This window comes from Onychostoma macrolepis, chromosome 12 (assembly GCF_012432095.1).
Source record: "Onychostoma macrolepis isolate SWU-2019 chromosome 12, ASM1243209v1, whole genome shotgun sequence".
Taxonomy (NCBI): Eukaryota; Metazoa; Chordata; class Actinopteri; order Cypriniformes; family Cyprinidae; genus Onychostoma; species Onychostoma macrolepis.
In genome coordinates, this window is record NC_081166.1 from 21,150,624 (window position 1) to 21,166,003 (window position 15,380).

At 38.4% G+C, this 15,380-nt stretch overlaps 1 protein-coding gene across 2 annotated transcripts in view; it reads right to left on the reverse strand.

Annotated features, from left to right (window-relative positions):
- The window catches only part of kbtbd2 (kelch repeat and BTB (POZ) domain containing 2), a 38,048-nt gene extending 23,825 nt beyond the window's left edge, over positions 1-14,223 (reverse strand). Inside the window, exon 1 of one of the 2 annotated variants that reach the window (XM_058793061.1) lies at positions 14,099-14,223. The gene's annotated coding sequence lies outside the window, so the exon portion shown is untranslated. Of the gene's footprint in view, positions 1-13,669 lie in introns of both variants that reach the window. The other variant, XM_058793060.1, reaches the window with a different exon arrangement.
- Between the last annotated feature and the right edge of the window lie 1,157 nt (positions 14,224-15,380).

Sequence of the window (15,380 nt, forward strand, 5' to 3'; positions counted from 1 at the left end):
TTGCCGGCAACAGCCATTTTAGGATAGTTTGTGGTTTGGTCTTAGTGACTTAGGAGTCTTCTTCACTACTCCTAACGTTTCACAGATTTAGGAGCTAGTTTTAGTGCTAAAACACTTTGTGAAATACTCTTAGAGCCCTAAATTTAGGACTGACACGCCCATTATTTTCACGATTTTCTCCTAAATTGGCGATTTATGAGCTACTTTTAGCCACCGACAAGCATCTGATCTTGTAAAATGTGTGGCAAGTACTGGCGCTCCATAGTATAAACAGAGTACGTGCGATCTCGAATCTCAAAAGCGAAAGTGAAACTATAACGCGATCGACCGATTGTTCAAAAGCAGTTTCAATGCCCCACGTATTAATAGCGGCTCCCTGATGCCCGCATTTTATATACAGTATAATTACCCGACGATATAACTGCGAGAGAAAGTATTCAAATATATATATTCCCCCCTGTGTTTCCTTCCTGCTGTGAGCTACTGAAATGAGCCACACTGTGAAACAGCCAATCAGAGCAGAGATCATTATTATTCATGACCCTTCCAAATAAGCCAATAACAAACCATTTAATTCTAGGGAGAAATCCTAGGGTTGTAAATACACATGTAAAACCGTTTCTGGAGATTTTTAGCCCTTACCTAAGCCCCATACCTTCTATGTAGATATTAGAGAACAATTTAAAATACTGTATCAATGCATTCTATGGCACCTTTAAGATGTTTTGTGAATACGGGCCCTGATCTTTAATGAGTAATTAAAGACAGCTCCTTAGCTCTTCATCTTGCTCCTGTTGTGCTTGGCCCCTTAACTGCTGCTCACAGCTATATTTTTGTTATTTGTCCTACACCTTGTTCATATATTTTTTATAACAAAAGTAAAATAAAAAATGTATTTTAAAAAATTTTATTTTGATTATATTGTTATCAAGAACCCTTAGTTAATAGTCGATGTGTGTTCCCTAAACTAAAGTGTTACCAGAAAAGTAATATTACTCCCTGCCAGCATTAGGGATGTGCGGGTCTAGTCGACTAAACGGTACAGCTCCTGCTAGTCGACACTGAAAACATTAGTCAATTATGTCAAATAAGTCTCTCTTACAACGACTCAGTTGCTAAGAACTTATTTATTGAAGCGATTGGAACAAATCTCCGTCAATCTCTACACATACGTGACTGCGTTGTCTTATCCCCCGCCTCCCTTTTTCCATGGGCTGTTAGGTTCTCAAATCAACACACATAAATTATTCCATCTCTATAACACCTCCCCCTTTTACTTTTCTTTTCTCTTCCCACAAAGAAACACATTGTCTTAATTCCATTAAAGGTGGGGTATGCAATTTTTCAAAAACGCTTTCGTTTCACTATCGGTTTCACTTTCTCTTTTGAAATCAATCACGTTCAGCAAGTAGGGGACAGGATGGAAAGTGGGGGGAACAGTAACTCACGTTCTGCGAATGCTCCCCCTTGGTGCGGCCCTGGTAACACAGTGTCTAGACCGGATGCGCCGCAACAGCTGAAGTCTGTCTACACTGGACACGACAAAGCGACTGTTGAAAATCATTTGAAATTTGTGTCAGCACGTCATAAATAGAATGCGGCAGCAGTTTTCTGTCGGGGATTTGTCGTGTCGTGCAGCACCGCTCACTCCGGTGTAGACATGGTGTAACATTGGTTTTGCTTTGTTTCACAGAACTAATCGTTGCCTGGGTTTCGTACGTATGTGTGGGACGGAGCTATCAAAATATGGGTGAGACCCTTTTGGGGTAGGGGCGTGTTTGTTTTGGGGATTTCAAATATCAACATTGGCTACCAGAATTGGTTTTATTACTCTGCCTGACCTAGTCACAGTTTCTCCCTGTGTTCGCAACTCCGGTTGATTTGCATTCCTGATGTGCACTTTTCCAAGCGTCTGTTGACTCTGCACCGGTATTTCCGCATTAGGATATTCTGCTGGCACAGACTGTAGGTGTCTGCGGTTCCGCCTCTTCTCTCCCTCCCCATTCGAAGCTTGTATCATGAAAGAACGAGGAGCGATCTCTTCTGATTTGACCTGGACGGGGCCTTTCCACAGCTTTTCACCATCCAGTTTCATCAGTATCGCATCGCCCGGTTTTAATTCAGGCAATTCTCACACTCCATGTCTCCAATTGAAGTAGAAGGCTTGTTGTGTTTTAGAAGAAGCATCTCTTTCTCTCACCTGTAGTCTTTTGGCCACTTTAGCTGCAGGTTTTTCTTCAACATAGGCAGTGTGGTACGAATTTTCCTACCCATCAACAACTCTGCAGGGATTACGCCTGTAGATGAATGTGGTGTCGAGTGATAACATCAAACCGAGGAACGGGTTGTCCTGTCTGAGGATGCGTTTAGCTACTTGGATTGCTCACTCTGCATGCCCATTTGATTGCAGGGTGTATGGGCTAGATGTGACGTGTTCAAAGTCATACTTGTCCTTGAATTCTGCCCATGCCTCGCTAGTGAATTGCGGATCGTTATTGCTGAAGACCTGTTCTGGTATTCCGAATCTAGCGAATGTGGCTTTCATTCTATTTATCACCTGCACCGTTGTTGAAAGTCTTTGGCAACGTATGGGCACTGTGTCCAGATCTTTTTTTATTAATCTAAGGTACCAGAGGCTTGTGGTCAGTAATGAGGCGGAATCTGTCCAGGCCTATGAGGTACTTCTTAAATCTCTTGCACGCCCAGACCCCAGCTAAGCATTCTTTTTCAATTTGTGCGTAGCTGGTTTCTGCCCCATTTAACCTCCTCGAGCAATATGGCACAGGTTTCCAGCTGTCTCCGTGCAGCTGTAGTAGGACTCCTTCCAGTCCATAATTACTAGCATCTGCCGACACCGCTGTGGCCTTCCCAGGATCATAGTACGCGAGAACAGGTGATGTCAAAGTTTCTTTCAGCTTTTGAAACGCCCTTTCTTGAGGTTGATCCCAAGTCCAGGCCGCAGCCCCTTTCAGCAAGTGAAACAGCGGACTGCCCACTGTTGCCAAGTCTGGGATGTAACGTCCCATGTAGTTTATCATGCCGAGGACGCTTTTCAGTTCGCTCAAAGTCCGCAGCGATTGTAGTTCTGCAGTAGCTCTTACTTCCCCCGGGTCAGGCCTGACACCTCTCTCGTTTATAACGTGCCCCAGGAAATGAAGCTCTTTTTGTCTGAAGATACATTTCTCTTTGTTGAGCTTAAGTCCTGACTGCTCTATTCTCTCCAGAACATGCCTCAGACGCTCATAGTGCTCTTCTTGACTTTTTCTGTGCACAATTAGATCGTCCATATAGACAGCTACTCCATCTAAATCTCCAAGGAGTTCGTTCATTTTTCACTGGAATATTTCGGGCGCTATGCTTATGCCGAATGGGAGGCGTTTGAAGCAATATCTTGCGAACGGTGTTATGAACATTGTGAGGAGACCGCTTTCACTGCAGGGGAATCTGCCAAAAGCCGCTAGCAGCATCCAGTGACGAGAATACATTGGACCCCGCAAGTTTGGCAAGGATTTCATCGGTCATAGGTAACATGTAACGCTCTCCTTTTATGTTTTCATTTAGTTTTTTTAGGTCTATGCAGATGCGCACTTTCCCGTTAGGTTTCATTACTGGTACCATTGGGGCACACCAGTCCTTAGGATACGTTATCTTTTCAAATCACTCCATTCTCCTCCATTCGTTCATCGAATGCTGCACTGACTTACTCAATTCTCTTAACGAAGCCCATCTCTGTTTCAAATTGTCCCAAACAATTTATCCTCCCACCTGGACTGTCATATCTTGCCAGCATTTTACTCAATTTCACTATTTCCAAGCGAGTTGAAAGTCTCTTCGTTGATGACTGTGACGTCGGCTCCGGTATCAATTTTAAATTTCACTCAGGAGCCTTCCATGTTCAACTTCACAAACCAAGTCTCTGTATCCTCAGTCCCGGTTTTACTTACAGTACCCAGGTAATATAATTCATCCTCACCTGGCTGTGTGTGTGTTTCTTTTGTTACCTCATTCAATGTCCTTGAATAACACATACGTTCCCAGTGTCCTTTCTTTTTACATTTCCGACACTCAGATTCTGCTGCGGGACATTTCGCTCCGTCTCTGTGTTTCGTTTTTCCACACTTTCAACACCTGTTGCTGCTGATCATCCTTTTTTTCCTTTCTCTCGCTGATCTCTTTTCATCCAGGTCTTTTTCCTTTCAGGTCGTCTGCCTGTAACCTCCTGAACACTGCTTGATGCTCCTTCCTCCTGTTGGCTCACCTGCTGAGCGATGTCCTGTCTGTCATTAACTGTAACCTCCTTGATAGCTCTTTATCTCTGATGCCAACCACGAGCTTATCTCGGATGTTTTCGGTTTTCTGTGCACCAAAGTCACAACTCTCTGCTAATTCAAAGTGCACGGATGAACATCTCCGCCTTTTCTCCTGGTCTCTGTACACGTTGGTAAACGCACGCCTTCTCGTGGATTATATTCTTTTTCGGGATGAAATAGTCCTTGAACTTTTCTAGCACAGTGCCAAAGTCTTTATGTTCGTCTCTTTCGAACGTAAATGAGTTGAATATATTCACTGCCTCTGGTCCCATTGCATATATGAGGGTACTCGCTTCAAGGGTACCTCGCCGTCCTCCTCTGTGAGCTTCGTGGCTATCCTGTACCTCGTGAAGAGCTGACGCCATGCGGCACAATCTTGAGGTCTATCAAAGGTGAAGTTTGGGGGTGGAGCGAATTTCGCCATCTAAGTCTCCACAACTTCTGGCACCATGTCAAATAAGTCTCTCTTACAACGACTCAGTTGCTAAGAACTTATTTATTGAAGCGATCGGAAAAAATCTCCGTCAATCTCTACACATACATGACTCTGCGTTGTCTTATCCCCCGCCCCCCTTTTTCCTTTAGCTGTTAGGTTCTCAATCAACACACAAATTATTCCATCTCTATGACTGATAAAATCATGGTATTTTTTTTCTCTTGTGTAATCTTTCAAATTGCCATCATTTTAACGTTACATTTAAAACATTTTATACAAGTTAAAATAAAACTTTTGAAAACGAATACGTCAAAATATTTAAATATACATTTTTAAGTGTATCTGGGTGGGATCTGCATTTTTACCTCAGACCTCACATGTGTTTTCTTCATGTCAGTTGTGGCGAGCTCAAAATGACCACGCGAAGAACCAGCAAGGTGTGGGATTATTTTGAATTAGAAGGAAACTGAAAAGTTGTGTGTAAACTGTGTAATGTCAAATTGGCTTACAATAACTCTACTGGAGCAATGCGTAATCATATTCAATATAGGCACATATGCGTTAGCTTGGAGGCTAGCAAAAGCCAGCAAATGTCAATCATGTCATACACTATGATCACAAGCATGGTTTTGTTTTTAGACAATATAGCCAACATGAAGTACATTTTTAAAAGCTGTTTTAATGCTATTCCTTGATGAACTTTGCTGTTGTTTTTTGTGTTTTAATATGTTGGCTAACATTATATGAAAACAAGAATTCTGTCAGTCTATTGATTGATTTTTCATTTCTGCATTGCTCCAGTCGATCTGAATAAACAAGCTATGCACTGGTTTATGTTGAGTATGCTCTTCCTTTTTTTCTGTTTAACGACCGCCTAAAATTAAATAATGCGAGGGAAGCATACGACATAATCGTGACCTAGCAGAGTTCATTGAGGGATTTGACAGTGTGATTCAAAGATTAAGTATTTCAAGTGTAGGCTGTTATATAGACACGCAGTGTTTTTTTTTCTTTTGCTATTTTTTGGGGGTTTCTAGCTTTTAGACTAGTCGGATACAAAACTTCAGTTTAAACGACAGTCAAATTAGTCGCAGCACACATCCCTAGCCAGCAATAATTTGTAACATGAATATCATTAATTATACTTGTTATAAATACTACTAACGTTACTTTTGAAAAGAGTAATAGAGTGGTGGAAATATGATGTCACTTTGTAGGCAAAAACCCGGAGGCAAGTTAGCATTTTAGCACTTCCGGTTCCATCGTCCCAGAGTCAATGGTTTTTTTTTTTTATGGGATTTTGGTTAAATCCCTTAAATAAGGTCCGTGGATCATACAGGCACAAGATACTTTCACGTTTTATTCTACGACATAAAACACATCAATTACACCCCACTTGTGATTTTTTAAACTGTCACGTTTCTTAAAGACGGTTGCTAACAAGTTGCTAAATGGGACTACAGACACTGTCGGAGACATTAAACGTCATCACGCCGAACAGTTTATCAATTTACTAGGGCTGGGTATCGATTCAGATGTCCCGATTCAATTTGATTTCGATTCGCAAGCTCTCGATTCGATTATCGATTTTTTTTTATTACATTCAGTGAATATAGTTTTAAGACAAAAGCTATTGATATTTCTAAAAAATTAACAGTAAACATCAGTTTACAAATGGTAAATTAATAAAAAGAAATTAAGAACCACAGGCCTGTATTTTAAACCTATTATTTTTTTGTGTAAGGTCCTTTCTTAAACAATAATAGGGCCCTATAAAATGTTCTTAATTTTTCTGGTAATCAGATGAAGGCATAAAACATTAATTTAATTTATCCTAATCAAATGAAAATTAAACCCTTTTATTGTTTGGTAAATAAAGTGCTGCACAACAGTGGTTTACTGTTAAAATTAAAAATAAAACAAATGGGATTATTCCTTTAAAAATAAAGATTTATTAATATTTATTAGTAGTAGTAGTCTTAAGACTGCTCTTAACGTTAAACTAAACTTTTATTTTGACAGGTTGCCGTGAGGAACTTGCAGCTGCTGTGCATCATGTGATATGACGGTAGTTTTCTTAAATTAAACTGTAAAATGCTAATGAAATGACTCTGAGCAGAAGTGTGTTAATATCATCACATAGTGAGACGGCAGAAGATGAAAACACCGCGAGCGTCGTCCGCGTTTTAGTATGCGTGTCGTAAATAGTGCATCGCGCCATCCGCCATTCATTCATTCATTGCGAAAATCATGGCGCCTTATGCGTGATATCAAATGCTTCCACAGATTTATAGTATTACTATAGCATTTCACCTGAGCATTACGAATCACGCGCATGGCTTTGTTCTTGGTTCTCATCAACAGTATCTCCGCCATGATAAGCACTGAATGAATGACAGGCTTTCTGTTGTAACATCGTGCATCGGTAAATAAGGGTGACATCTAGTGAAGAAGACCAATGATAAGAATCACATTAATCAGATCTTGTTTTAAATGTGTGCTGAAATAAATACCGGAAAAGATCGATTCGCGGCTTTTGAGAATCGATATCGAATCGACGTCATTAAAAAAAAAAAAAAACGATTAATCGAAAAATCTTTTTTTTTTGCCCAGCCCTGCAATTTACAGTATTTTACAATTGTAGTATAATTTGTAATACAATTAATTGTAGAAGAAACAATGAATAGTTTCCCGCATTTTATATTGTTCTACAATGCATTTTTTGCTTTGCCCCGAAATGCAACAAGTCTTCAGATGGAAGAAGCTAATTTTATCACTTTCCTACTGATGCGGGGTTCAGACCATAAGGTAAACTCACATGATTATTCTATGTAAATGCCACATTTACCGGATTTACGAGGTTGAAGTGAAACTTTAACAATGCATACTGCTTAAAGCCACGTTAAAATTAAATGTTTGCGGCCATATGAACCTGTTAGAAAGCATTGAGGATTTCCTAGGAGCAAGGATAAAATAACATTTTGTGTACCAATTCTAACAAAACGATAGCTGAAATATGGGACTTTATTTATTAAAATAAGTTTAATCTTACCATATCCAAAAACTTGCTCACTCTGCTGTTATTTAATAGATTAAATGCACTAGAATTTTACTGAATAGTACATGGAGACACGTTTTTAATTAAAATATTCATATTAAGGATTTATTGACTTTTAATGCACCTTATTTCAAAATATACAGAAATACGTGCTTTCAAATTTCATTTATTCACTATTACTACTGTCTCAATTTTAGTTTGGCTCTAGTTTTGTATTTATTCCAGTTTATATGAAAAGCTTCATGTAGCGTGGATTAAAATTCATATACAGAGTAAATCCTTTTCACTGAACGTGTTAAAAATAAGTTTGAAAAAGTTGTCGGAAGCGCAGTGGTGGTGACGTTGAAGGCAACCGACCGTGGTGCTGTAGTTCGTTTATAGCCTAAATTTAGCTTTTAAGTTCTGGCACTTGTATTTAGGCATCAAAATTCATCAAAGTTATATTATTTTGTGAAGATTATCTTGATGGACAAAACTTGTAAGTTTCATGAACTATGATTGAACACAGAGCTTATTTTTTGTAATAATCCAAAAGCCTGTAGAAAAACCCAATTGGCTTTTTATCGAGGGAACCAGTTTCATGCTAACCGCCGATCCGCATACAAAATGACGTCATAGTTCCCCCACTCTATAAGAGAAGTAACAAATAAAATTTTGTGAGCCCACCACTGGAGATAGTGTGTTGTAAAACAGAAACAAAATTAACATTTAGAAAATATATGCATTCACAATTTTCTCTCCACCACCAATACGGATCAACGATTTCAATAGCATCGTTCTGCACTTCATCTTCTCATCAGAATTTTTGTCCAGTCAGCATTAGGGATGCTCCGATCAATTGGCTGGAGATCGGTATCGGCCGATAATCACATTTTATGACTCGATCAGTACTCACTACACTTGGCCGAACTCACAGACCGATCGCAATTTGATGACGTCAAGATTGGTCCTGTCTGTTGTTTATTAATTCAAGTGGTGACGTTCTACTATGTTGTCCGTTGACGTTGTACATAATCATGTCACTGGAATTCGAGTGATCACTGTCCCAACGTGCAGTGAGTCAGGGAACTTACCAGTGACCGAATTAGTGTATACGATCTACTGATTCACGAGCTCGGGAGCTAATTGAGACGCACCCAATGATTTGGTGATTTGATGTCATCGCCGGTGTGTAAATGCTATGATGTTTCGAGAAACACTGAAAAATTTGCTATTTGTCGTGTATGTTTTGCATCATGATATGATGAATGGATGGATGGAGCTGATCTGCACATCACTGCACACGTCTGTGGTGCGTTATGGCTCCACGGCCACCGGAGCTGATCGCGGCATGTTTCTGAAGCGCCTCTCTGCGCTGCTTGGCTAAAAATAGTCTTTTGTGAGTTGTCACAGCATGGAGGACGAAACAAAACTTCGTCGGAGCAATAAGGGGTAATGGTGACATAATACGCTGATCGTGGGCTGCTTTTAAATGAACATTTATTTATAACCAAATATCTTCTTTGGCCATATTAGCCTAATCAGTAGCATTAACACAGGCTATACTCCTTTCAAACTTTATCTGGAATGTCACCATTTCTGTCACTGCAACTTCGCAATCAGGCCAACACACACACGAAATTGTCTGCCTGATGAAAAATTATTATTTATTTATTATAATTTTTTTTAAATGTAGTTAATATTTGCATCAATTGTGATTTATTTTATCCACCTGCGACCCATCTGCAAATAATCAGAATGCATTTTTTTTTATTACCCGACCCGCAGATTATCCACAGCGCCCATGGATATAACCGTGATCTTTCCTAGTTTAAATGTTTTCATTTCTTTTTTCCTCTTCAGTCTTACATTGGACAGTATTAAACTTTATGAGTTAAATCAGACTTCTCCATGTTGGAGTTTAAATATTTCTATTTTTTTTGTCCAATGTTAAATTAAACCTAATGAGTTGCATCAAACTACTCCAATTAGTTCTTTTAGGAGTTTAAATGTTGTCGTTTTTTTTTTAAATTATTATTCATTTTGTCCTGCTCAGACTTGTGTTGGATAATGCTTAAGTTACATCAGACTCAATTTTAGGAGATTAAATGTTTATTTTGTCCTCCACAGTTTACTATTGGATGTTTAAATAAACCTTGTGGGTTGCATCAGACTGCTCCATTTTGTTTGTATTTATTTTTGTCTTATATTAAGTATCCTGAAATATATAATGTTATGCATAAATCCCATTTAAAAGGCATATTAAAATGTTGACTGTATAAGGAATAATTTTTGTGATTATTTATATAACATTATTACATAATGTTATATAAAGCTTGCCTTGAAGCATCAGAATCCGTATCGGCCGATCATCATCACAAGAAATCGGTACCCGGTATCGGCTGCAAAAACCCTGATTGGAGCATCCCTAGTCAGCATCCCTCCCCCTACGCTCTACACATTTACTACATTTTATCGTGAATGGGAGTGATTTAGACAGTATAAACATGCTTTCCATTGAGGTGAATGAAGTCTGGTTTCCGGTCACGTGAACCATGCAACTCGCATGCTGCATGCTCCGGTCCAGAAAGATGACAGCACAGAGTGGATCATACGCTCGAGTCAATGCAGGCCACAAAACGTATCCAACCCATCAAACATAACAAAATGGTTACATAGTTTCTGCATTTAAACCGCACTGATGAGTAGAAGAGATAACACTGGTGCCATGTACCAACCCGGCTTTGCTGGGCTGTGGAATGAATGAAACTGTATTGGCTATTATTTTAAAAAGAGAACGTGCCACTTCATATGTCCCAGTCTGACTTTAGTGGAAATCACATCAATACATTGAATAACTTGCATTTTAAGGTGATTTAGTGGTAGTGTTTTCACAATACCAAAATTATGACTTTGATATGATACCGGAGTAGAAATATCTCAATACCAATCCTGAACTGATACCACAGGAAAAACCTAAAACAATAGCAACTGGATAGAACATGAACTTAAAATTATTTTTATTTATTTAGCAATTTAAATAACACCACTTGAAAAGTGTTATCATTCAGAACATTGCGTTTGAATGTAGAGATTGCAGTATTGAAAAGTTAGCTAAAAGAAAAAGCCAAATTAAAATGTTATCATTGCCCTCAATTGCCTCAAACTCTGATGGTGAAAAAAGTTTGTTTATCACAAAATAAATAAAACTTGACTTCTGTTTGATGTTGTCCAATTATGTTATTAATCACATTCAGTAACCTGTTGTTTAGGGGTAGGTAATATGACCAAAATCTCCCTGTGTTTCACTTGCACAATCGCAGAAATTACACTGAGAAAGAGGATTTGCTGCAGATATGTCACTCATATTACATGTAGGCAATATTATCATGATATCTTTGCTGACTACATAAACTTAGGGATATTGTAATAAGGTTCAAAGCTTAAAGTGGCCGCACAGGCGCATACTAGACGATTTTCAAATCAAATTTTAAACACTTATTGACTGTAGGAACAATTTCACAGTGACATGAGGTCTTATGGAGACTAGCGAGATCAAATGTGACTAGAGAAGAAAAACAAATAGAGAACAACCGACGCTGTCAGCAGGCTCTCCTGGCGCGCATTCTGTTTCACAGTGAAAAACAAAGTATAACAAAGAATATGGGTGATGTATTCTGCTTTCGTGGCATTTTTGTGGCTGCCAAGTTTCAACTATAGAAGCACGCAACAGGTGACACTTGCTCGCTCTCATTGGCTATCGCAGGTATCATGTCAGAGGCAGCCCAATCAAGAATCCTAAATATCAAACATGCTTGATATTGACGATTTGAGTTCAGGGACGCTCTGTCTCGATTGGGAGCAATTAAATAATCATAATGACACACAATAGAGGATTTTTTGGACAAAAAAATAAATAAAAAAAAATTTGCTTGCAACAAGCCGCGAATCGGGCCACACTCCCCGATCATTCAGAGGTGCAAATCGGGCTTAAAATCGGCCTTAAAATCCTCTAGTGTGTGGCCAGCTTTAACTTATAAAGACAATAAACCTCCACTAAATACAACTGAACACGCTTTCATTCAGCAGAAACAGCACACTCACTTACTGCTAATTACATACTCAGAAATAAAGGGAGTGCTCTTTGCTCGGTTTCTGTTTATTATCTATTCACAATTTAAGTGAGAGTTTTATTTTTTATATATACTGCTACCTACGCACTGCAAAATTTCTGTATTGACAAATGTAATTAAATGTGGGATTGCTTCTGAAAATACAATGATTGACAGTGAAAAAAATCTGATACGCTATGTCAGAACAGATCTGCGCATTAAGTCTTGGAATGTAAATGCAATCTTACCCCCGCCACTTGTTCTATGTTTCCTTTTCTTTTCTTCAAACAAAGAAGCTTTACAGTAAGTTTTAAGTAAAAATATAGAATTAAATCTCATTAACTGTTACGTGTAGCTTAATGTTAACTGTAGCTATAATACACCTGCTGCCCAAGTGCAGTCATGCGTTTTATGTTTTCAAAAGAATTCATATAAGGTTGTAAGAAAAGGTTTGGAGTTGCCATCTAATTAATCTTTTGTTATTAGGTGGGTAAATATACATTGGGATCAAAGGAATGTGGATAGGCAATTCATGGTAGGCCAGAAAACAAATAATAATAATAATAATAATAATAATAAATGTAAAAATAAATTAATTTACATTTGACAATATTTTGTGTCACCGTCTTTTCTCCTGACAAAATCAAAATAAAGACAATATTTTCACCCTAGCAATGGTGACATTGTGATTATTAGGAAAATTAATCTGTGGCTGGATGACTGGATTGTTGGATTTCAAATAATCAGGGGCTGAGACAACATAAATAAGGTTGTAATAAGCTAAATTATGAAAAGAAACTGTCATTAGAAAAATTATTAGTAATGTTAACCTACTCATTACTGGAGACAGTAATATTACTGTAACGTGTTGCTACAAAGGAATTACTGCCCAACACATACTAGCAGCATATAGAACCATAAAACGTTCATATAAGAGCCAAAATAACTTTACTTTTGATTTAATGTGCACTTTTCATTTTTAATAAGTAAACTGTATATTTACATTTTGGATGTAGGCTATTATTATTATTATTATTATTATACGTTGAATTTATTTTCTCAAACGTCGCAGAGTTGTCATTAAAAAAAACAGGTCGCCCTAGATATTACCATGGTCCACGACATATTTCTGGGTTTGGGTCACTCAGGTAGGCTATAACGTAACCAGCCGCTGAATCACACAGCACGTAAATAATATGACGTTGTCGGTCATCGACGTCAACTCGATCAGCACGTGAAGGAATTATGAGAATGCAAGACGCAGCCTATTGAAGGCACAGTATAGTCGTGAACTGTCGGCAACAAATACAGTTCTCATTATTAAGGTTTGTAAATTGGCGGGACAGGAGCCTTTTCCTGTGAAAGCTCGTTAGTTCAGGGCTGCGTTTCCTAAAAGCATCGCAAGCCTAAATTGATCATCAATGGAGCTACGATCCGCTTACGATGCTTTAATGGGTTCATAATGCCACCACGTGAACCTATACATCCACATTTCTCTTTATATATGAAAAACGTCGAAGAAACAACTATTTAACTTTACTCGTACAGAAATACGGTTACCGATTATAATAGCTTATCTTAATTTCAACGTGTTTTGCCCCGGCATTAGTGTTGTAGTTTTGAGTACTATAATGAGAGATCAACATTCTTTGTGATACGCAAACATTTTTAGCTTCAGTGAACAGTTGCTCACATCTGGAGTCGAAAAGGGACGCAGTTATCCGGATCATAACCAGACTGCGCTGTTAAACAGGCCTGTTAGAGGTCACCTTACCTCCGATGTGCTGCTTGGAACTCCGGCTGCTGTGGGTTTCTGTCGGATCCACAACACAAAGACGAAGCTTTTTTTCACAGACAGCGGGCTGCTTAAAAAAAATGCTCTGTCCTAACCGGATCGAAACCCGATGCTATATGTGCCTACATCAAACACCCTGATCATAATTTCAATATTTCAAGAAAAATCAAGCGCATCTTACACACTGATCACTGCTGTAGCAGTATGTAGCTAAATATATCTGTATGAGAAAATCTGACATGCTAACGCAGCTAGCTAGCTCTTGTTCCCCTTATACAAACAACAATACTTTCCTGCAATCGAATAGATCGATGTTAATGTATCAAAGAAGGTCGCTCATGCACTAATTGCGTATTAAGACTAACTATGTAAGCAACGGTGAAGTGACTTATTCAGGCCCTTACACACCTTGTGAGCTACGGAAGCCTAATTTAACAAGTTGCTTCGATCAGGAAAGCTAACTGCATGCTAGCAGCTCGAGAATAAAACTGGTAGAAGAGAAACCAACGTCTTCTTCTTCTTCTTCTTTTGGTTTTATGGCGGGTTGCGAACCAACTTCAAAGGTGCATACCGCCACCTACTGTGATGGAGTGTGAAGAGAATTATCTAATTTCTATATCCTATAATATAACCCACAATTCTTGATGAATTTTTTGACTACATTTATTTGTTTCCTTGAATTTGGACTATCATTTAATATATTCGTTATACTGAATTCCGGCACCCTACTGCCTGAAGATCTTCCTTAAGAATCCTCCTTTCTTTTCATATGCTTTACATTCCTTAAAAACATGTTCTACCGTCTCATCTAACAAACAAACCTCACATAAACCTGTGTTGTGCTTCCTATAATGTGTAAAGTGTAATTTAAATTTGAATGTCCTGTTCGTAAATGTGTAAAAATAATTTGTTCTCTTCTACTTAAATTGAAACTTATTTTGCTTTTCTTTACCGTTTTTTGAATCCTATAAAAATACCGCCCCTTATGACATGTATCCCATTCTGTCTGCCATTTCCTATTGCACGCTTCTAAAATTAACTGTTTACCTTCTGCTCTACTGAGTGATATGTTTATGTTTGGCTCTTCCATTTTAATGATTCTTTTGCCACTTTGTCTGCTTCCTCATTCCCTTGAATTCCCGATGCGCTGGTACCCACATAAATCGAATTATAATTCTCATTTGTTTTAAACTGTACAACCTGGTCATGATTTCTATTAAAATGTCAGTCCTATTTGTTTCGAAGGATTGTAGACTCTTAAGAACAGCCATTGAATCAGAGCATATTATTACTTTATCAGGTCTAACTTCATAGACCCATTCAAGTGCCATTAAAATCGTTATCATCTCACCCGTATATATTGATGTACCATTTGTTATCCTTCCAGCCTTTTTCACCTCAAACTCTGTAACATAGAAGGCAGCCCCTGTCCTGCCATTATCTACATTCTTTGATCCATCTGTGTATATTTGAAGAAATGAATAATGTGTGTTTTTGATATATTCACTTACATATGTAATTAAACTAACAGCTTCACTCATTTCCCTTCTATTCTCGTGTAATTGTGTATCTATTTCAGGTTGTGCTATTAACCAAGGTGGAATTGGGGACATCATCACTACTGGAGCAAATGACATCAAGTCTAAACCACCTTCAGTAACCCACCCCTTTATTTTCCAAGCAAACCCTT